The 24,179-nt window shown below is 39.8% G+C and overlaps 1 protein-coding gene and 1 long non-coding RNA gene across 6 annotated transcripts in view; one reads left to right on the forward strand and one right to left on the reverse strand.

The window, feature by feature from the left end:
• FOXN2 (forkhead box N2) overlaps positions 1–12,473 on the reverse strand; it is a 65,869-nt gene extending 53,396 nt beyond the window's left edge. The window contains exons 1-2 of one of the 5 annotated variants that reach the window (XM_059406116.1): positions 12,056–12,237; positions 10,806–10,896 (exon numbers count right to left, since the gene is read on the reverse strand). The gene's annotated coding sequence lies outside the window, so the exon portion shown is untranslated. Of the gene's footprint in view, positions 1–10,805; positions 10,897–11,741; positions 11,952–12,055; positions 12,238–12,386 lie in introns of those variants that run through there. The other 4 variants (XM_059406115.1, XM_059406113.1, XM_059406112.1 and 1 more) reach the window with 4 other exon arrangements.
• A 190-nt stretch (positions 12,474–12,663) lies between these two features.
• The window catches only part of LOC132022572 (uncharacterized), an 80,676-nt gene continuing 69,160 nt past the window's right edge, over positions 12,664–24,179 (forward strand). Inside the window, exons 1-2 of the long non-coding RNA XR_009405630.1 lie at positions 12,664–12,776; positions 13,163–13,205. This is a non-coding gene — a long non-coding RNA (uncharacterized LOC132022572). The remainder of the gene's footprint in view (positions 12,777–13,162; positions 13,206–24,179) is intronic.

Below are 24,179 nucleotides of genomic sequence, written 5' to 3' on the forward strand. Positions count from 1 at the left end.
ATGAATGGTACCCATTATAATTGCTGCACAAACATATACAAAAGCTCTGACAAGAGCTTTTTAATTAGTCTCCCTGCATCTATGTCTGATCTTCCCTTAATTTGTTCTCTACAATATAATCTCATAAAATGCAAATCTGACAAGGTCCCTTTCTTTCTTAATCTAGCAAGGGGACCTTGAGGTCCAAATGTATAGTCCTTTACATGGTACATGAGACCTGGCATGACTTAGCCCCTAACTTCTTTAGGTCACATCTTTTGCCACTCTCTTCCTGATTCTCCCCACTTTATATGTCTGAATAGGCCATGCTTTCTCCTCCTCCAGGGCCTTTACAAATGTTGCATCTTTTGCCTGACACACTCTTGATTTCACCTAACCCTGGCTGTTATTTATCACTCACATCGCAGTTGTAAAATCTTAAAGGAAATCTTCTCTACACCCCAGACTAGACAGGGCCCTAAGTTCTGTCCTTCCATAATATCCTAGACTTTTTTTTTTTAAGATTTTATTTATTTATTTGACAGAGAGAGAGATCACAAGCAGGCAGAGAGAGAGGGGGAAGCAGGCTCCCTGTTGAGCAGAGATCCTGATGTGGAGCTTGATCCCAGGACCCTGGGATCATGACCTGAGCCGAAGGCAGAGGCTTAACCCACTGAGCCACCCAGGCACCCAATATCCTTTTTAATAACATTTAGCATACCTGAGATGGCTTAAGACCTATCTTTCCTAACTGACTGAAAGCTACACAATGACAGAGCTGGTTTTCTGTTTTGTTTACAGCTCAAATAATTTTTGTCGGTCAGATCTTGGTTCTAGCTCTGCTGCTACATAACTTGGACATCTAAGTGCTTGGACATCTATAAAATGAGATGGTTGGATTTTCATTCTATACTAAATCTAAATGCCATCAAAAACTGAAATTAAAATATCACCAGCTTTCCTATAGATACATGGTAAAACCTATATATTCTACCCATATGTATATTTCTTATGTGTGTGTGTATAAATCATGTACACATGGATTTATGTAAATGAGAGCTAGTAGTTTCTTAGTGTCCATTTTATATTTGGAAACAGATACAGAAAGATTAAATGGCATGCTCATTACCACAAACTCTAAAGTAGCACAAAGGAGATACAAGCTGAGGGAGTATGGCTCTAGAGCTCACACTCCTTACCACTACACTAGTTGCTACCCTGCTTAGATTGCTCCACAAATACAAAAGACTGAAAAAAAAAAAAGTACATGCAAACATAAATATATCTGACTAAAAATCTATAGCATCAAGCTAATGCTCCTCTACTTGAAGTTAGTCCAAACCTGACTAATTTTGTCCAAAATTTTCTTGTGCATTTCTCTATTTATATTCTTGTCCCAGCTTTTCTAACATCTGGATTGTCTACCTTCCCTACCACCATTCAGCCAAAACTCTAAGGAGGACTCCTCCATGCAATTACCACCTGAACATCTTTTAGAAATGTTTCTCTCTCCTACTATGTTCCAATTGCATTTATATTGTCCTCCTTTTTTTTTTAAACTGTGGTTATTTGTGTCAATAGCTCAAAACAAACAACGGAAATGAAACCACTTTATAAACACTAAAGTTCTATACCTTAAAAAAAGACTTACTCCAGAATGAAAAATAAAAACAAAAAGAAAACAATGGACATAACAACCCTAAGCAGAGTACTTAAGCATGGAGTATTTGGAAAATAGTATCAGAAAACATTTTAAGCATTAATTATTTTAATTCCATTTGAAAATCTGCTATTTGGAAGTAGTAATTAAAGGAAGAATACAGTAAAACCATTTGTATGAAGCACTATAATGGAAAAAGTTTACAAAAACGAAGAGAAGGGGCGCCTGGGTGGTTCAGTGGGTTAAAGCCTCTGCCTTTGGTTCAGGTCATGATCTCAGGGTCCTGGGACCGGGCCCCGAATCAGGCTCTCAGCTCAGCAAGGAGCCTGCTTCCCCCACTCTCTCTGCCTGCCTCCCTGCCTAACTGTGATCTCTGTCAAATAAATAAAATAAAATCTTTAAAAACAAAATAAAACAAAAAACAAAGAGAAAACGAATTTATTAAAGGTAAAGATACACCATTAGTAAACCTCTTTTATAACTAAAAAATTGACCCTCCCCACTCCTTGGGGAAAGCTGGTTCCTACACTACTCCTGAATCTGTGTCTGGAAGGGTATATATCATATGGCAATTATTTACTTACATGCAGCATTTGCTATTTGTAAATAAGTACCTTTTTTTAAAAAAGATTTTATTTATTTATTTGACAGAGAGAGAGAGAGAGAGATCACAAGACAGAGAGAGGGGGGGAAGCAGGCTCCCCACTGAGCAGAGAGCCTGATATGGGGCTCAATCCCAGGACCCTGAGATCACGACCGGAGCCGAAGGCAGAGGCTTAACCCACTGAGCCATCCAGCCGCCCCTGTAAATAAGTATCTTTACCTTGAACAAATAATTTAAATCTTTGTTTTTCTAAACATCAAGAAACTACCCCACTAAGTCTTCCAATTATTTCATATTTCTGAATTTAATTACTATCTTATATAAAGTAAAATCAACAAGTTCTCAAAACTAACCAATTCTTTCTCCATAATTTAAGAATAGCCCTAGGTGCAAATAATGTAGGTTAGCTTTTAAATATTGGAAAGAGCTAAAGCATTAAGTGTCAAAGCACTAACATTTGTGTATTTGCAACTGAAAGATAATCCCATGACCCTTTCAAAATTTCCCAAAGGATTTTTAATAGACTTTTAAATGCTTGCTCAACTAAGAAGAAATAATCAGGGCCAAATAACAGGTTCAGAGTGCTATGACATATAAAATCAATGGACAGCATTAAGTGGCAATAATTTTAGAAGAAATTAGTTTTTTTGCCAAGATTTTAGGGGGGGAAAGAGATATAACCACTCCCCAAATTAAAATTATCAGGAAGAGAATTATGGAAAATGGCAGCTGTGGTGGCAGCAAATTTTTGATTCCCTGTGAATCTTTACATAAAACAGAGCAATTAGGGAGCAAACCCAAAACCCATGGGTAACTTTTACAACAAAACTATTTGACAGTCTCACCACAAACCTCATAATACAAAGGACTGAAACAAACCACAAACAGCCAACCATTTTTCCCCTCACTCCTCCCCCAACCTGTTTTCTATTGGTGTCTAAGTGAGAGAAAGCAGGGGGGAAACAATGAGATGTATGAAGAATTTGAGAACAGACGTACAAAACAGCCAAAAGGTATTCAGTGGAAAGCGGTGAGAGACAATTTGTGAGAAGCTAAAATCACTCCTGTACTAAGTGCAAGCAGTTCACAATAAGGCATACAGGCCTGGAGCAGTCTGGTCCTCTTAGGTCACTTGAATCTGGCACTTGGGGCTGTCTTCCAGGATAGAGTCTACACTTAAGAGTAAGTGCTGGGAATGAAAATAAAATTGAGCAGGTTATGGACAAACAAGATACAGGAAAGAGAAGGTCCAAATAGAAGTGTCAGAGTAGAACAGAGCCAGGAAATTTCAGAAAGCCATCTACCGTTTTTTTAATGGTGCACAAAAACAACAAAAGAGAAATCTGTGCAGTCAGAAGAGCTATCTGAACTAAGTCTCCTCCTACAAGTTCAAGAAAACTATTTCTATATAAAAAACAAGTCCAAGTATTGGGGCTGAATATCATACAAAGTTACAGTAAGAAAAAAGAAACAGGAAGAGAGTCAAACTCATAGAAGCAAGAGAGAGGGGGAAATGGGAGTTGTTCAATAGGTATAAAGTTTCCATTATGCCAGATGAGTAAATTCTAGAGATCTGCTGTACAATACAGTGCCTACAGTTAACAATATTATACTGTACATTTAAACATTTTTTTAACAGGGTAGGTCTCATGTTAAATGTAATCAACACACACACACACAGAGTAATAATTTTTTTTAAAAGGGGGTGGTGGGATACAATAACATCCTACAGATAACTGAAGCATGCCATTAAGGGATATGCATAGGAGAAATAAAAATGAGCTTCTATTTCAAAAAGAACTTAAAAGAATTATACAAGACCTGAAAGAAAAACATTTATCAAAATAAAAAACTAAGAAATAAATTGACAAGAGTTCAGGAAAGAATCTGCATTTATAAAAAAGAGAAAATCAGGGACGCCTGGGTGGCTCAGTTGGTTGAGCGGCTGCCTTCGGCTCAGGTCATGGATCCCAGTGTCCTGGGATCGAGTCCCGCATTGCGCTCCTTGCTTGGCGGGGAGCCTGCTTCTCCTTCTGCCTCTGCCTGCCACTCTGTCTGCCTGTGCTTGCTCTCGCTTCTCTTTCTATGACAAATAAATAAATAAAATCTTAAAAAAAAAAAAAAAGAGAAAATCATTTCAGAAATGAAATGATTCTTCTACTTAAAATGATTTTTCTACTTAAAAAGTAGAAGAAAAAATAAACATACAAGATAAAGCCTTAAAAACAGAAGGTGCAAAGAAAAGAGTCAAAAAGAAATGAAGAGGAAGGAAGTGTGCAAGCTTAATTCTAGTGTCTGGGGATATATACTTGGTAATAAAACAAAAAAGAAAATTAAGAGACTTTCAAAAAAAGTCAGGAATAGCAGTTATTTCTTGAGGGAAGGAAGTTATGTTTGGGAAAGAGGCAGATATGGAAGGGCTTCTAAGGTAGCTGGCAAAATTCCATCCCTTAACCTGGAAGATGGTTGCATGGGTGTTGGTCTTATAATTCACCAAGCTACACATTTGTTTTCTACATCTACATTTTATTTTACAGTAAAAAGGGTAAAAAAGGAATTTAGGAAAATCAAAAACTACAGATAAATTAATTTAAAACTACTAGGTATCAAAGGAAAACAGGTGCAAAAAAACCTTTTGGAATAATCTTCAAACCAACTTCATAAAATGACGTGGCAAACCAAGGGACAAATTTTCTCACAATGTTTTGTCCTTATGTTTGGCAAACAGGATGGTGAATTAAAAGTCTACTATCTCAATACAGAGTACCTACCTGTTCTGTTTCTCACATGTAACACATACTTTAAAAAGTATCTGACACTGACTAATTCTTAGAATTAACTGCATACATAAAAAATACATAAAAGGGTCTTTTTTAAGAGATACTCTAAAACTGCCTGGAGAACTCATCTTTGCAACAAATATGATGGTCTTCCAAATAAATAAAATTAAATTCAACAAACAGGGGGCGCCTGGGTGGCTCAGTGGGTTAAGCCGCTGCCTTCGGCTCAGGTCATGATCTCAGAGTCCTGGGATCGAGTCCCGCATCGGGCTCTCTGCTCAGCGGAGAGCCTGCTTCCCTCTCTCTCTCTCTGCCTGCCTCTCCATCTACTTGTGATTTCTCTCTGTCAAATAAATAAATAAATAAAATCTTTAAAAAAAAAAAAAAAATTCAACAAACATTTATCCAGGATATATTATGTATGAGGTATTTACACTTCACTTGAAGAAATAAATAACACCTATAATAGAAAGCTATATATAGTGTGTGTTTTGAGAAAAGGTACAAAGTACTGCAGGTACAGAAGAAAGGGCTTTTCACCTGTCCTATTGCATTAATATTCTAACCAGACCCTTCTCATATTCCTCCAATCTATCCTTTCCAGTGATGGCAGAATGATCTTTCAAACACCAAAAGCCCCTTTTAAAAACTCTTCACAATGTACAGTACACAGGCAATTTAAATGCCTTACAAGGACAAGGTAGGCAACAAATGAATGAAGCTGATCTGGTGTTAAGACAATAGAGAATGATGGAAACCGTCAAAAAGAAGGCAACTCCTTATTATAAGGGTTAGCCAGTTACCACCATGTAGGAACAGGAAACCATTGTTGCTACAATGTTCAATTTTTCCAGAGATGACAGAACTCTAGTCATTGCATGTGAAATGTACCAATATTTAAATGTTGGCAAATAATGCAAAATTTGAAGGAAAAAAAACAAACAAGTAACAAAAGTAACCCAAACAAAAAACAGCTGTAGGCAAAATTTGTGAACACTGCCTTCAGAAATGGGTCTGACATTAATATCCCAATAGCTGGCCCAAGTGTCCTCAAAATTGCAAAAATGACTGTCTTTCTAATTCAAAGGAATAGTGAACAATTACAAAGTTTCTCTTAAAAGGTTAGCACCTGCTACCTCTGGTCCGTAGCAATGGCTAACAGATAACAAAACACAAGGAAAAGTAAAAGAGGAACATTTACCTGATAGCCACCTCAAAATTGCTTAACCAGTTTTTGGTTTTGATTGTTTTCATCAACGGTTATATTCATGGGCACCATTTTATACCGCATACATGTTATATGGTCAAATTTTCTTTTCTTTTCAAGATTTTATTTCTTTCTTTCTGAGAAAGAGCAAGAGAAAGCATGAGCTGGAGGAGGAGCAGGAGAGAGAGAAGTGGACACTGCACTGAGTAGGGAGCCTAATATGGGATTTGATTCCAGGTTCCTGGGATCACAACCTCAGCCAAAAGCAGACGTTTAATGAACTCAGCCACTCAGGCACCACAGGTTAAATTGTCTTTTGCTAAAACTGCTTCTGGATTATATGATACAATCAAATATATACATGTATTTGTTCTTTAACAAAAGAACACCATGAGATTCTAGAAAATCATGGGGCTAGTAAAATCTAAAATTTTTGGTACAGTAACCTATAAGCTCCTAGAAAAATCTGGCTCCTGTATGCCAGTATTTCACACCACTTCAAGTTCCTGAATATACTACGCTCTTTTATTCCTTCAGGCTTTTAGATGTATTTAAGGCTCTCTACCCCATTTGTTACAACTGCTTAAAGTCATCTTCCAGCTCTCCTTGAATTATTTGCTTTTCCACCGTGCTTCCTTAGCATCCCATACAGAACCCTATTATGGAACTTATTTGCTGTTTATGACATACCTAGGAAACCATGACAGATACATATAACTGATACAAAATGAAACTATACTTTTACACTTACCATATACAATACGTTTAAATTTTCTATTTGATTTTTTTTTTTTAAAGAAATGCTGATTACAGTTTACTACAATGGTTCTATCAACCACTTAGGAAATACTGCACTAGACTATAAATCCTTGCAGGTAGAACTCAATATATTCATTTTTATGCTCTCATACAGACCATTTAGTAAGCAAATGTTTAAATAAATGAATAAATATAGCAGCATCCTGTACCAGAAAAGTCAAAGAGCAAGGCTTTGAGATCAAACAGACCCATCAGCCAATAAGCTTATACAATCTGAGAAGTGACTTAACCTCCTTGAGTCCCAAGGAGTTAACACCAGTTACTTAACTCATTATAACAATAAAGTAGTAGCACTCCTAGATGAGGCATTCTATAAATTAGGCATCAAATGAGTGAAAATGTCCTGGAAATTAGTATTAGCTTCCTCTCCCTACCCTGTATTTTTACCTACTCCTTCCTGGAGACAGCAAAGACCTCAAAGAGTGATCAAGATTATCATCAATTTTATCATATTGTTAGTATGTACTCTTGGAGTAATGTGATGAGAATGGCACTTCACCTCTGTTGTTTTCCTCCCTAAAACTCATGACCCTAGCCCAATCACGAAGAAAACAGTGGACAAATCTCAATTGAGGGGCATTCTCTAATATTTCTGACTAGTACTCCCCAAAACTGTCAGTCATAAAAACAAGAAAAGCCTGAGAATTTGGAATTCTGGAACAGAATAAGCATACTAGGAAAAACCTAGTGAAATCTGAATAAAGTATATGGTTTAGTTATTAGAAATGCACCAATTGTGTTTCCTTAGTTATAACAAATGTGTCATGGTAATATAAGTAATATAAGTAATCTTATATTCAGTAATATAAGAAGTTAACAACGAAAATGAGATGGAAACTGAGTAAGGTATACTCATGTGTACTGTCCTGCAACTTTTCTGTAAATGTAAAACTAATCTAAAAAAGTTTTATTTAAATAAAAACAGAGTAAGGAAAATAAGGAATGAATCAAAATCCCTTGGAAGTAAATGATGATAAACATTCTTTTAGTCTCTTTATGTTTGGTGGTAAGACAAAGATAGCATTCTCCTGTAGTGGAAATAAAGTTATTAATAAAACACCCTGTAGGCATCGTATAAGTCTATAGTATTAATTACGAAGTGACAATATGGCCAAAGCAAAAGCCCCCTGAATTTTAGTTTCCCAAAGTATCATTCTTGGTCCTCAACATTTCATTTCACTCTGTGACAAAAATTCATAACATTAGCTGTCATTCTGTATTGCATGGACTATCCCACATCTCTAATCTTTAGTCACTTTAAGGTCATTTTCCCCTTGTTATCTCCCACTCACCTTACACTCAACTAACTAAACTCCTCATCTTCTTGATAAAGCTCCTCTTCCAAACTTCCCTCTCAAAGTTATGCCTCTCCACCCCACAGTTCATTATCAGTAGTACACACTACTATCAAATGAATCTTCCTCAAATAAGGATTTTATCATAAACGCAGGCTCAAACACTTTCTTTCAACTAAACCATATTTAAATTCAGAAGTGATACTTTCAAGGCCATCCATAATTGCTTATGCTTTTTTGTACCTTCACTTGTAAAGATCCTTGCATACATCTCTCTACGTCCTATCATAAGCCTTTCCTTTATTCAGAAAATAATTCAATACTCTCTAAGCATATCACATATACACAAGAAAACAAGATTCTTCTGGGTGGTCAAAGACTTTATAATCTCCTTGGGGGTGATAAAACCTAAAAAAAAAAAAAAGACTAACAAAGAACACAGGAATATTTCTCATTCAAAGCTGTAACTTCAGTTCCTATAACAGTGCCTGCCACATGAAAGGGCTCAAAAAGTATTCATTAAGTGAAAACAAGGCAGTATAGAATGCTATAGCCAAAAGAATTATATGCAATTTGAGAAGGTAAAGAATTTTCAGTTGGAGAAGTGAAAGCAGGTCTGTATTTCTGTGATTCTAAGGCTCTAAGGACAGCCAAGACTCAAGATCAAGTATTTCTTGCGTGGTTAAGAGGATGTGTGCAGGTACATTTCCAACAGAAAAATGTTACACCAGCAAAGGTAAGAAGAAGTAAAATTCTTTTACAACACTCAAGTAGTAATTAAAGAACAGTTCCTGAAGGTTACTGAAAAATAAGATAGAAGAAGACAAGGACCAAAGTTGGGAAAGTCCTGAGAAGAAATTTGGTATTCATGTTTGACATAACATAGGTTAGACTTTAGAAAGCAAGAGCTTTATTTCTTGAAGAAGCCTCCCCAATCAAAACCCTGTAGGTTCCTTCTCCTTTTAAGCTTTATAGTACTTGCCTGCATTATAAAATTTAACTCCTAACTGTATTCTCTCACAATATAAATTCTTATTTTCATTGGTGTTAGTCTGTTCTCTTCAACTGAAGAATAGGGATCATATCATAGACCTCTGTTTTTTCCCTAACAAATGAGAAAAGCACTGGGCCTCTGAAGCTTTATTTCGGGAGGACTTTTTGCATTTGTGCAAAACCCAGTTACCAAAATGACAACAATCTAAAAGCAACACACAACATACATACTATGAGTAGCTAAGCTACCATACGAACAGGAGTTAAGTCCTGTTTGGACAGCACTTTTTAAAAGTTTCATTCAATAGTTGAAGCCCATAATAATGTGTCAGACAGCATATGTTTTCAGTGCTTCCTGCTTTATATAAGTATTTCATCACCTCATTTACTTTTCTTTCTCAACTAAGCATTCCTCTCAGTGGTCAACACATATACTAATTTCTCAATAACATTATCTTCTCTGCACTGAAGCCTCTCTAAACTTTTTATTTATTAACTTCATTGATTGAGAACCATTGTTATGGCATAAATTTTAATAAAGGGTGCTGCTGTAACTTCTGTACATAATTCTTTTACACATTCTAAATGTTTCCTGTGGCTTAGCACCCTTCAAGTAAAACTGATTCAAATAACATATGTTACAGAAGTAATTCAAATCCACCAAAGCTTTTACAAAATGAAACATGATGCGTTAGTGTCCAGGGATTACACCTAAATTCTAAAATTCTCCAACTCTCCAAAAGTTTGGATTTTTTTCATCTTCAACCCTTTGACCTTCTATTTTAAAATTAAATGTCATTCCTTAAAATAAAATCTGTTCATGTTAACATTCATATTAACTATTAAAACTTTCCCCAAAAAAGCTTAAAGTGCGCACACATAAATCAAACGGTATTTACCTCATCCCTAAACAAGTATTTTCACTAATAATATATTTTTCCAGGTCAGAATTTTTATGTAAGGAGAAAAAAATAAGACTTTTATAAAACTCAAAAAGAAATATTCCACAACATGATTATTTCTTATTGCACAGAACCTCTCACTAACGCTTTTGAAATACAAACGACTTTTTTTTTCCCCAGAGTTGGGGAACTCCATAATGTTCTACTCTATTGCCCCACCACCTCTTAACGGTACCTAATACTGCTGAGCTTTTAGAGCTGAATCATCAAAACAGCACAAGAAGGCAAAAAACCACGTCAATATATACCCTTAGAAGGACTGCAAGGTAACAGGTAAGTCTTACAATTCGGACGGAACAGGGATAGACATGAACAGTTCAGCTTTTTCCACTTCCTCATCTCCGAAAACACCAAAATAAACGTGGATTTGAGGCTACAGCACGATTGCAAAGCCGCGGGTACCAGTGAAGCCTCACATCTAGTGGCGCTAGGGCACTCTATTACACTCAGCCGGCCACGTGGCTGTCACAATCAGAAGGAAGACAGGAGAAACAGCACAAACTAACCTGGAAACAAATAACCTTCCTCCTCCCTCCACCGCGGAGTTGGGGTAGAAAAAAGACCATGCCGTTTCTTTGCATGATAAGACTTTTTTTCCTGTAAGGTGAAAACGAAGTACAGGGGCTGCTTTAAAGAGACTTCAAATCAAAAATCAGGTCCAAGAAGATCCCGAGTGTGCACCCCACTGAATTCGCTAAGCTCACTCCCGCGAGCTAAGATGTGAACAGAGGCATTTTGCGAAGGGGTAAAAGAGGTGGAGTTGAGTAACAGTAGAGGATGGAGGGTTATGCACTGGGGCCCGCTTTCTCCTGACTCCCCCCGGTCCTCCCGGGTTTCAGACTCGCTGCTGCGCTGCTGCTGCGGCTGCGGTGGGGCGAACCCAGCACGCGGAGGGCCTCGCCTACGACCTCTCACCCTCCCAGACACAAGACAGAAGGGCAGAAGTAACCACGGGCCCAAGAGAGTTGGCGAACAGGAAGTGTCCATATTGCAGCGCAGAAAAACCCTAACTCGCACCCCACCAAGACAGCTACCCGGCGAGGCCCCCAGGGCGCCCGCTGGAGGAGGGGCCAGAGGGTGCCGGGGTCGGCCACCCCCACATCCGGGACCCGCCCCTGTACCCCCAACGCCCGGCAGCTCCCGGGCTTAACAAGTTCACTCCAGGCAGCGGCTGGCGCCTCCCCGGGCACTACTTGGCCCGGCCCAGCCAGGCCGTCTGGGGCCGGACCAGGACTTCACGCCCGGCACGTCTCGCTCCACTTGGAGGCGGGGGAGGGGGTGCTGCACACACTCCCGAGGGGCTTGAGGCACTTCCTCTAACAGCAGATTCGCCCCGAGTGGAGCCCTAAGCGTCCTCAGGGCCACCCCCGAGCCTTGCCGGAGAGCCGGCACCCCTAGCCACGGATCCCGCCGCGCGGCACCCGCTCCGGGGCAGTCATTACCTCTCACGAAAAACTCCTAACTCCTCACGGGGCCGCGCTCCCCTTAGTTTGACACCCCCGGGAACCCACGCAGGACCCAAGCCAAGCGCAGGGGAGACCCCCATGCCGGCGCCAATTCCTCACAGGACAAAAATGTCCGGGGGCGTCACGGGACAGCCGCGGGCGCGTCACGGGACAGCCGCCTCCGCGCCCCACGCCGGGCGCCGACCGCACGCGCTGCCTCCGCGCCCGGGAACTGCGCGGCGGGCCGGGGCTAGGAGCGCGGCCGCCCGGCGGCGCCCGCCCAGAAGGGCGCCACTCCGCACGGGACTCACCGTCTGCTCGACCGCCGCAGCGGGGAGGCGAGGGACGGGCAGGGGAAGACACAATATGGCAGAGCAGCGCAGCTGCTCTCGACGGCTCCCAGCAGCCGCCTCCGGGAAGACGCGGCAAAGAGCAGGCAGCGGCAGCGGCAGCTGCGGTGGCGGCCGCGGCAGCACCACATCCCCCTCCCGCTCGCTTCCTCCCCCTCCCTGCACCCTCCCCCGATGCCATGGCAACGCGGCGCCAAGGAGATTAGCCCCGCCCCTCCCTCTGGTCCCCGCCTCTTGCGACCACTCCGGAGGGGGCTCGGCCCGCCCCTCGGTGTCCCCTCCCACCTCCTACCTAAGGGCCGGCCCGGGTCCTCGCCGGCTGCTCTGAACTGCTGATGGGAAGGAAGGGTGATGCAGTGTCCGGAAGGGCGGGGTTCGCACGGAAGGCAGGGAGGAGACGTTGTGGGCCAGTGCTGCTTTCGGGCTGAGGAGGGGCTGGGAAGGCGGGAAAAATGGAAAGGCCTCGCCTGTCCGGAAGGACCTATAGGAGGGCGGCAGGGCGCGGCACGGCCCCTGAGTGGCCGAAATGGTGCGGAGGCGGGGCTAGGGTGGCCTCCCCGGTCGGTCGGCGGGGGAAGCCTGGTGCTGGGACTGCCCTGTAGACCTCCAACAGCAGGAGCTTCTGGGGGCTTTCCCAAGAGCTTTCCGCCATTGGCCAGACTTTGAAAGCGCTGTAGGAACGGTAAAACCTTAATATGAGCTAAAAGTCGTTATTACACTCGCTTTACTGAAATTTTAAGTGAAAACTGAGCTCAGCGTGTTTGTGGTGGAAAAAAAAAAAGGGTTGGAATCAGATCCAAAATTTAGTAAGCATTGCATTTATTGAGCCCTCACCAAGTGCTAGGGACTGAGCTAAATTTTTGACATGCGTTGTAATAATCATAATGCTAAGATAGCGTTGCCGGATAAAACACAGGAGTGTCCCATTAAATCAGAATTTCAGATAAATACAGAATCATATTTTTTAAACAAGAGAATGTTCCATTTGGTGGTTTGTGTGGGTTTTTTTTTTTTTTTTTGCTAAATCTGCAAACCCTATCCTAACTCTTACAAATTCCCACTTTACAGATAAGGAAGCCGAGGCTTAGAAAAATAACCTGACAAATATAAGGTAAGTGGCAGAACTAAGGCTCCATCTTACTAAGATTATGATTCTGATTACTAGATTTCTGAATATCTATATCCACATCTTCAAAAACAAGAGTAGTCATACCTATCTCACAAATGTGCTGAATGGATTGAAAGAAAAGGTGAAGAGACCTGCATAGTGACTGATGCATGGGAGGTTCACATTCTTCCTGAGCAATGAATGTTAACTGAATATTCACTATGTGCCAGGCTGTGAGTATAAAGTGAGCTGATTATGAAACAAGCTTCCTACTGATAATAAAACAAGTCAAACTGTGGGGATGACAGAGACACAGAAGAATTATAGGCATCAGAATGTATAAAATCAAAATGGAATAAAAAATGGAAGTGTTCAGTCCTCATTCCACAGAGGAGAATGCTGTGTCTGTACGATTTGACCAAAATCACCTGCCAGTTCCATTTGGTTCTCATTGCACTGTCCTGAAAGGCCTCATAACTGTATTTAGAGTAAGAGGCCACAAGGTAAATATACAGTCAGCTTCAGTTAAAGCAAGAGTTGCTTCATTTTTTCCCTTTAGAGCAATCACTGTTGCCTCCTCATGTGGACAAACTGAAGGTTTGTCTCCCGGAGGGAGAAGGTAGTAGAAAGGGAGCAGAGGAACGAAGGGAAGATTGAGAGGAGGTAGCTTCTGGTGAGCTATGGCCTTCTCATACCTTAGTCCTTTGTTTTATCTCTGCTGCCCTTGGTGATCCCTAATATAATATAGGTCTTCATCTCCTTACAGATTATTGTAATAGCATCTTATTTGATATATTGAACTTTAGTTTCTATTTTTCCTTCTAATCAATTATTTATTTATTTATTTATTTGACAGACAGAGATCACAAGTAGGCAGAGAGGCAGGCAGGGAGAGAGGAAGGGAAGCAGGCTCCCTGCCAAGCAGAGAGCCCGATGCAGGGCTCCATCCCAGGACCCCGGGATCATGACCCAAGCTGAAAGCAGAGGTTTTAACCCACCGAGCCACCCAGTTGCCCCTCTAATCAATTTTAAACTCAGGTGACCAAACAGTCTTCCTCAACTCTAGAAGAATCACAGAATTTGAGATCTGGAATTAATATATACTTTAAAGATGTCTTCTAGGAGCCCAGTTTATCATGGATGCAAAAACAAATCCAGAACAGTTAAGTAACTTGTTCAAGGTCAAATAATAAATGTACTGCATGGGCATCCACTAAGAGCTCTCTGCTGGTCCTCTCTACTAATTCAATAGAGAGGCTGGGAACATTTAAATAATCTCTGTGGGTAAAGCTCAGGTCCCTTAGGAAATCTGTCACACTTTAAGTTTAGAGTCCAGGGACACTTGTATACTTAAAGGCTATTTTAGAGGACTTTGGACACCTATCAGGGAAAAGCTCTGATTAAAAATAATGATGATTCAGAGTGAGTAGCTTTTCCCAGGAGTTTACAAGAGTGAAAAGGCTATGAAGGCATAGTTTAACTCTTTTGGAAAAAGAGGATCCTGGCATTTAAGATATCTTTCAAAGTTTGTATTCTTCGTTCTCCAAAATACTTTAAAGGAACATATTCAGTAATAAACCTCCCTGGAAGACAAATGCATTAGAAAATATATTGTTTGAAATGCCCTCATATTTAGGCTAAAAAATGATATAAACTTGAATATATGTGTTTATACTTTAAATATATTTATCATTGTATTACATATATTTAACAAAGACTCTTTAATCATGACTTGGTGATTCTAAAAATAACCAGTTTACTGATAACAATTGTAGGCTTCAATCCCCTTGAAGTCAATGACCATATCTTTTTCATTCTTATAGTCTAATTTCTTGGAACAGTTTTTGGGACAGAGGTGATATATAATATATTATGTGTATAATATATAACAGTGATATTTGTTGATAAAAGTAGTAACTTTTCTCAAATTACGAGCTGCCAGAACTAGGATACAACAGTTCTAAGTACTGGTCTGCCACTTGGGCTAAAAAGATGGAATTGTTAATGAAGGTCTTCTTTTTTTTTTTCCTTTGAGGATTTTTTCAGTGTACTTCCTAAGTGCAACTGCCTGTATTTGATAGTACCTACATTTCTCTTTTTTAAAATCTTATTTATTTATAAAGATTTAGTTTATTTATTTGAGAGAGAGTGAGCGAGAGAGAGCACAAGCCAGGAGAAGAGACAGAGGGAAAGGGAGAAGCAGACTTCCTGCTAAGCAGGGAGCCTGACTCAGGGCTCAACCCCAGGACTTTGGGATCGTAAACCTGAGCTGAAGGCAGACACTTAACCAACTGAACCACCCAGGTACCCAAGAACCTACATTTCTATAGATCCTGTTATTGGCAGTAATTTGGACCAAATTACTTAGGACTTAGTGTCTCACTAGTTTCTTACTAAGGACACTTACTAGGACTAGTGTCTTACTAAGGACACTGGAAAAACTTAGCAAAATATAAAAATATCAGCTTGAATGTGTTAGATAGAAATTATAGTCCATGACCTGAGGGTTGATGGAGGCCCAGTGAATCCACTTATATATTCCATAGAAGGTTGCTGAGAGTATGAACAGGAATGGGGGATAGTGATTAGAGTTTAAGATATGCAAAGGGGGAAGGAGCATGATTGGGTTGAAGCCCCCTTTCTTTGGACAAGGAATCCAAGTGGTTATATCCTAGAAGTAAAGGGGAGACATCTCCATTTCAAATCATCTCACCCCTGAGATTGGATTAGATTAATTCCTTTAAGCTAATGCCCTGAAGCCCTTGGCAGAAGCAAACTGAAATTTTCTCTGGAGTAAAGTAATATCATTTTAGGCCTCAGATCCTTTGTACAATTTTACAAAAACTATATCTAGTACACAGTGAAAAATAATCAGTCATACAAAGAAACAAACAAAAAACAATAGAAACAACAACAAAAACTGAACAAAAGGGATTCAGATAGTGAAATTATCAGATACAGATTTTAAAATAACAATGCTTTCTATGTATAAGTAAATAAAACATAAGAATAAAAATTTAGACAGATAACTAGAAACCTGAAAAAAAGAATCAGATGAAAATTTTAGAACGAAAAAATTCACTAGCTGAAGATAAGAACTCAGTGCTGGGTATAACAGCATATTAGACACAGATAAAGATAGAGTTTGTGAACTAGAAGATAGTTGAGAAGAAACTATGCAGAATGAGGTGTAAGAAAAAGGATGGAAAATACACAACACAGGGAAAGCACATAGAAGATATAGTTATAAAGCTTAATATGCATGTAGTTGGAATTCTGGAAGGAAAGGAAAAATAGTATTGGGCAGAAATAATATTTGAATTAAGGAATCACCAGCAGGATATAGTTGGCATGTAGATACATCATGAAAAAAAAATGCTAAAATCCAAAGACAAAGAGAAAAATCTAAAGAGGAACTAAGGAAAATAAGAGCTTATCTTTAAAGAAATAATAGATTTAGAACTGACTTTTTAATAGAATAGTTAGTCTGAAGCTGGAAAATGATGGCACAAAAACTTTACAAAACTGAAAGCAAATGTAAAAAAATCAACAATTTTAGCATGAGATGTTAACATATTCTGCTATTGATAAAATAGACAAAATATTCAGTGAGAACATAGGTTTGAACAACAATTAGCAAAGTCGATTATAAAGACATATTGACTACTTTTCTATAGTCCTTTACATATGAATAAATTTATCAGTTTATATTATTTCTGTTTTGGCTCATGAAGCTGGAAGGGACAGCTGAGGATCTGGAGCCTTCAGGGTGGTTAGAACCTATCCTTAAGTTACAGATTTATTTACCACTGGGTAGCTTTACCTCTGCGTTAAGTTCTTACTATGTACCAGGCCCTGTACACAGCACAGGGATAAAAGTTGTAGTTATAACTACAGAGAAGGAAATCAGAAAATATAATGTGGCATTATGAGTGCAATGACAAAGCTTTACATAAGGAGCAGTGGGAACCAAGTCCTAATTCAGCCATAGGAGATAATGTCTGAGCAAACTTTGCAGAAAGAAAAGAATATGGAGGAGAAGTGGCAATGTGGGGGATGGGGAGTGGAACTACACCTAGCAAAGCCTCAGCTATGTGAGAGCCTAACTGTTCAAGTCAGAGAACTGTCAGTCATTTAGAATATCTGGAGTGTAAAAGGTTGCTCGAGTTAGGGGTTATCTGGTTGCAAGAAACAGAAATTCGCACCAGCTGGCTAAAGTAAAGGAGGAACGAATATAAAAATAGGCATGGATTTTGTGAGACAAAACTGTGGAAAGCAAAGCCAACATCACAAGAACCCTCCTTTCCCCTTTCTCTCTCTCTCAACTTCCAGTCTCTAATCTGAGCTTTTCTTTGTATGTCTGCTTCATTTCCTCTGCAGATGGGCTCCTCTGCTAACTTGTGTGCTTGCATACTACTATGGCAGTCCCAAATAGCGGCCCCTGCTCTCCACTTCTGGCCTCCACCCAGTTTGCCCAATTTTCCTGCTAAGCAACCCACATTTATTACTTAACTCCATTTCCCAGTGCCAGTTCCAAATTCCCAGGAGCTGTACAATCTGACTAGTCCAGTTTCAACATGCATGTAGATCAGGGGTCAGCAAACTTATGGCCTTGAGGGGTGGGAGGGGAGTTGGCAAATCTGGCCTGCCTTGTGCTTTTGTAAATAAAGTTTTAATGGAACACAGCCACACACATTCATTTACGTGTTGCCTTTGGCTGGTTTGACGTCACAAGAAAGAGTTGAGTAGTTGCAACAGAGAACCTATGGACCACAAAGCTGAAAATATTTACTATCTAGACCTTTGCAGAAGAAAATTGCTGACCCCTGGGTTGGATAGTTGGATGTGGAGACATAGGGCTGTATAGAGGCTCAAGGGGAGACAGAGCTGGGAATCAAAGCTTTGAGAAGTGGATAAACCTTTCCCCCTCTTTGCAGAAAAAGGATAATGTGGGGAAAAGGCAGCTGAGGAAGTATTTTGAGAAAGGAAATGTTTGAAGGCTCTAACACAGGAAAGAAAATAATCAGTCTCAAGTATGTGCTAAATTTTTCACACAAAGGGTGGAAGAGTGCAAGACAGTTACTCCTTAATCTGGAGAAGTTCATTAAGTTGCTAAATTTAGAAGAAAGTGTCACCATAACTACCTTTAAATAACTCACTTGTGGCAAATTTCGCAGACCCTCCAATAGTTAGCTCTTGCTGAGAGGAACTGGCTGAGGCGCAATGTTCACAGTGTGTAGAAAGATTTTTAAATGCATGTCCTAAAGGTTCAGTATCTACTTTTCAAAAGATGAAGAAAAGAGAGGCATTGAGAGGATGAGATAGACAGTTGGAAAGACAAAGGAAGACAAAGACTTGGGGAGTAAGAGGAGATGAAATCTAAAATTTACAATTTTGGTAACCTGAGCTAAAATTGTTCTAAGGAAAATTCCAAAAAAAGACTTTTCATTTGCGTAGAAAAACCATTAGAGTTTTTAAAGCTCTAGAGATCATTCTAGTGCTTGTTATATTCAAAGTGTAATCTGAGCATGCTCAGCAGCTTTGGCATCACCAGGAGTTTATTAGAAGTGCAGAATCCCAGGCCTTAACCCAGACTCACTAAATAAGAATCGGCATTTTTAGAACTCCCCATGGGTGATTCATATACACATTAAAGTATAAGGAGCACTTAATTAGAATGGCAGTTTTCATATTATTCAAAGTAGACTGATAGGGTTTTGTTTTCTTTGAAACCTTACATGGAATCCAACTCTATGAAACAGATCAGAGTGGACATACTGTGGTTGAAAAATGGGCTGATACTGAAAGGCTGGGAAAGCCCAGGCATTTTCATCCAGTGTTCCTCCAGGAACACAATCTGAAAACCGCTGATATGGGGTGCCTGGGTGTCTCAGTGGGTTAAAGCCTCTGCCCCCCCACCCCATCTCTCTGCCTACTTATGATCTCTGTCAAACAAATAAATAAAATATTAAAAAAAAAAAAAAAGAAAGGAAAAGAAAAGAAAAACCACTGATCTAATGGATCTAGAGGAACTATCAGAATCTTTAGGGCCAAGTTCTGCCAAATTCCCAGGCACTCACACTCTCTCTCTTTTTAAATATCTATTTATATTCTTGAGAGAGAGAGAGAGTATTTGGGATTGGTGGGGCAGAATGAAGGGTGGGGGGGCAGAAGGTAAAAGAGAATCTTGAGAATCTCAGGCAGACTCCTCACTGAGTACAGAGTTCTTGCCAGGCTCCGTCTCATGACTCTGAGATCATGGCCTGAGCTGGAGCCAAGTATCAAAAGCTTAAACCTGCTGAGCCACCCAGCTGCCCCTCCTACGCTGTCTTACTTCTACCTCATTGAGAACTTCTACAATGAATACCTCATAGTGATAGGATATGTACCTTGAGAGAGTTGAATTTTTTTTAAGATTTTACTTATTTATTAGAGAGGGAAAGAGAACACAAACAGGAGAAGCAGCAGTGGGAGAGAGAAGCAGGCTCCCCACTGAGCAAGGAGCCCCATGCAGGACTCATCCCAGGACCCTGGGATCATGACCTGAGCCAAAGGAAGACACCCAAGCAACTGAGCCACCCAAGAGTCCCAAGAGTTGAAATTTTTAAAGACCTGGAAATCACCAGTCTAGCTTCCTTTCTCAAAGATGGGGAAACTAAGGCTTAGAATGTAACCAGTGAAACTCAATTAAAAATAGGCATGTTTAAAATTATACTAATCAATCACAGAAGAGGCTGCTATAGATTGAATATTACCCCCCCACCCCCGCCAAAGTCATATGTGATTAGGTCTTGAGAGGGGAGATGGAATGGGATGAGTGCCTTCATGAGAGAGGCCCCACAGAACTCCCGTGCCCCTTCCATCATGGGAGGTTATGGTGAGAAGATGACTGGCCATGAACTAGGAATTGGGTTCTCACCAGACACCAAATGGTGGGACTTCCCAGGCTCTAGAATTGTGAGTAGATGTATGCTGTTTATAAGCCACCCAATCTTTGGTATTGTGTTATAGCAGCCCAAATAGACTTAAGACAGAGGGAAACCTAAAGCTTCAATAATTCTTAGGGACAAAAAGTGCTGAAATTCTGTATGCCTTCCCTGGTCCCTCCCTCCTTAGCAGTCAAGTAGAGAGACAATTTGTACAGTTCTTAAAAGCTATAGGCTTAGACTCAGGTTAGAATCCTGGCTCCACTACTTACTAGCCCAGGCAAAATATTTCAACATTTTCTGAATCTCTTTGTGTCTAAAATGAAGATAGCAATTCCAGCCTCAGAGGGGTGCTATGAGGCCAATGTATGTGAAACAATGGAGCACATGACCTGGTGAATAATAAGTGCTCGGTAAATGCTAGCGGCCCTTGTTATTTTTTAAATGAACAACAACTAGAAAGTCAACCTACTGCAATTTTAGGAATTGCCCAAAAGAATTGCATAAGAGATGCTATAGAGGTCGGTTTCCTTTTCTACCGCTAGAAGAATAAAACAAATTTTGTCTATAACAATTGGCTATCTAGTAAATAGAGTTTATTCAAAATTAAATATACAGTTGTGAAACTGACTTTTGACCAATGAGGTAATTGTTTAGAGAAGGCAGTATTAAAGAGATTCCAAATTATATTGTAGCAAATACAAATTTTTGTTCCCCAGTAATAGTGCATTTAGAGTTAGGCATTTTTAGTGACTGTGGTCAATTGCTTCACTCTGTCTCTTTGATTGTGCAAGTCTCAAACCTTGAAGTCACCTTTGGCTCCTCTCTTTCTCTTTAAAATATGTCTAGAATCTCACCCCCATCTCCCTACCTCTACTGTCACCATCCTGCTCAAAGCCACAGTCCTCTCTCAGCTGAATGACTTTAATACTTCCTAATTCTTGGCTTCTCCTCTTGCGCCTGGGCAATATTTCCTTACCATAGCAGCCGGAGGGATCGTCTTAAAATCTGTGAGTTAACGTAACGCCTCATCTCATAACTACTCCGTGGCTTCCTCATTTCATTCAGAATACTGCCAAAGCCCTTATTATAGTCCACCACGTCTTACATGCTCTAACCCTACCACTGCCACCATTGGCCTCCCTGCTCTTTCTTGATGGTGTCAGGCACACCCAGCCCTGCGACCTTTGCTTTCTGCCTGGAATGTTCTTCTTCCTGATACTTGCTTAGCTAACTCTCTCACTTCCTTTAAGTCTGCACTTAAATTTTACTTTCACAATGAGGCTTGCCTTGGCCTCCTTAGTTAATACTGCAAATTATCCCCAACCAAGTCCCAAGAATCCTAATCCCCTTTCCCTATTGTACCTTTTCTTTCCCATAGCAATCATCATCTTCCCACACACTGGATAGTTTATTTATTATGTTTTTGTTAAGTCTGGCTCCCTGACTAAAATGTAAGCTTCCCAGGGACAAGTCTTTCTTCTGTCCTCTGATATGGTCTAATTATCTTGAACACTGCTTGGCATACAGTAGACAATTAAAAAAATATTTGTTGAATTAACTTATTAGTTTTGTGGTTAGTTTGTGTGTGTTTGTTGCACTGTCTTATTCAGACAAAGATTAAACAAATGGATAATAATTTAACAAAACCAATTGTTACATCGTGGGGGTTTTTCATTTTCTTTCGACTTCTCTTTGTTTTCTCTTTCTTCTTCGAGCCATGCTGAAACACCCAAATGTCCTGAATATGACTCTACTTTAAGCTGATGTGCACATTTTCTCACCTAAGAATTAGTGCTGCCTGTGTTGCCCTACCCACTCTCCTTCTAGTACTCAGCCATACCCAATCTGTTCATAGAGCACAACTTTTATGTCTAAATAGCCATTATTTCTGGGACTGCCTGGTCTTACGTATTGGCTAAGAGGCAGTCATTTTCAAGCCAATAGTTCAGGTTAGGACTAAGGCAGTAAAGAAGAGAGAGAATAGTAGTGGTGCACAGAGGAAGATTTGAAAGTCGGATCATCTAGGGGAAAATGATGAATCTTTGTTACTCCCTCCATGGGACAAGAGAAGAAGGACAAATTGGAGGAGGGCATTAATAAAGTTGTGTGCTATTCACTGTGGTTTGTGAAATCCTCCCCTGGCTCCCTTACAAAATCTTCAGCAGAATCTGCATCACCTATAAATATTTGATGGATGGATTTTCTTTTGAGGGGATCTGAATATGATTTGGTTCCTACTTCAAGGTTGACATCAGGTGAAAGTGGAGGCTTTCCACGGCAGAGCTATGTAAGGCACATTTTACATGTGGAGACTGCAGACTTCTGGGGCTGCCTGTCTGCCATGGGTTAGGGTGATGGGCCATGCCAAGGAAAGCTGACTTCCTGTCCCTTCCAGGGCACAGCATATAGGCCCCGCAGCTGTAGAGAGGTGAAGCTGGCAGCTAGGGGATGGTGAGTGTACATAGACATGGGATGGGGCCCTGAGTGCCAATGAGCAGCTGCCCTCATCTTGAAGGTATCCCTGTGCAGGACATTAAGTAACATATTTAAAAACAGCAAGGTGAGTTGAGATAGAGGAAAGGAAGAAAGAAAAACATTTTGTATTTTAGTACCTTTAGCACTGCAGCACATTGGCACTTTCTCTGCTTTTTTGAACAAGGTGCCATATTTTCGTATTCCACTGGGCTGTACAAATAATGTGGTCGGTCCGGTCTGTAGGCATTCTACTTCTTTTTCCTTTCCAAGTCACAGACTATAACATCTGAGTGGTGATGTGTCTTCCATTAGTGAAAATAAGCCAATTTTTACAACATATAGTATTATTAATCTTCAATTACCTTAGATGGGTTTAGCAAAGAGGAAGCAATTTTTTCCTATACCCATAAGAATCATTCTATCATTAAATTCTCTTTATTATATGATTTAAAATGAATAAGCAGAGACGAAAATTTAGTACTTGTCAGTAAAATTCCATTTTAAATTGCAGTAATTTCTTTTTTGAATGTCCTTGATATCCAGCAATCATGATATAAAATGTTGCTTATGTATAGATATTATAATACATAGGAGAATTTATTTTCAGTTCTGTGGCAGTCAAGTCTTCTAAGAATAAAATAAGCATTAAAAATAATTGAAACTTTGAAATATGCATTTCTTACTGATATGATTGCTGTCTCTTCTCATGTCAGGGAAGTGGTACTGCTTGGTAGAAAGAACCCAGAATTCTGAATTACAAGAAGAAAATGGGCAAATTATTTATTCTTTTTAGCTCCCAATTTTATCTTTGTTAATAAATAAAGACTTGTGTTGACACTCATTGTTGCTCTGCACTGGGCTTTTGCTCTAAGTAGCAAATTTCTCAATTTTCTTCCAACCCTGGAGTTTAATGATATTTGAATCATGCTTTAAACACATACACACATACTCTCTTTTTTTCTAACGAATACTACTATTATTAAACTATTTTTAATAACTATGGGTCTTAGAACATGTTTACATGAATATAATAGAAACCTATTGAATTTGCTCAAGTAAAAATTCTTTTTTCCTTTTTTAAAAGATTTTATTTATTTGAGAGAGAGAGCATGGGGTTGCAGAGTGAGAAGGAGAAGCAGACTCCCCACTAAGCAGGGAGCTCAATATGATGCTTGATCCCAGGACTCCAGGATCATGACTTGAGCCAAAAGCAGATGCTTAACCCACTGAGCCACCCCGGCACCACTAATATATTATTTTAAAAGTAGTTACATTATAAAAATACTTTCATAGTCCATAAAGGAACAGAGAATGATTAAGTTACAGGAAAGATGGGAATCAATACATTTCAGGACTCTCAGTATCAAGGTTTTAGAGATCTTTGCTCTAGTGCTCCATCATTAATGTGCCTAGCTAGCAAAATATGGAGATAGAAAACCTAATTTTCTGAAATGGCTTGTTTCTCCTTGGTCATATGTCTACCTTTGATCCAATCAGCTGTGGCTCAGGAGAATGCAAATGGGATAGAAACAGGGCAGCCAGACTATTCAGCCAGGATTTGTTCAAAGGTCAC

The sequence above is a fragment of the Mustela nigripes genome, chromosome 7 (assembly GCF_022355385.1).
Source record: "Mustela nigripes isolate SB6536 chromosome 7, MUSNIG.SB6536, whole genome shotgun sequence".
NCBI lineage: Eukaryota > Metazoa > Chordata > Mammalia > Carnivora > Mustelidae > Mustela > Mustela nigripes.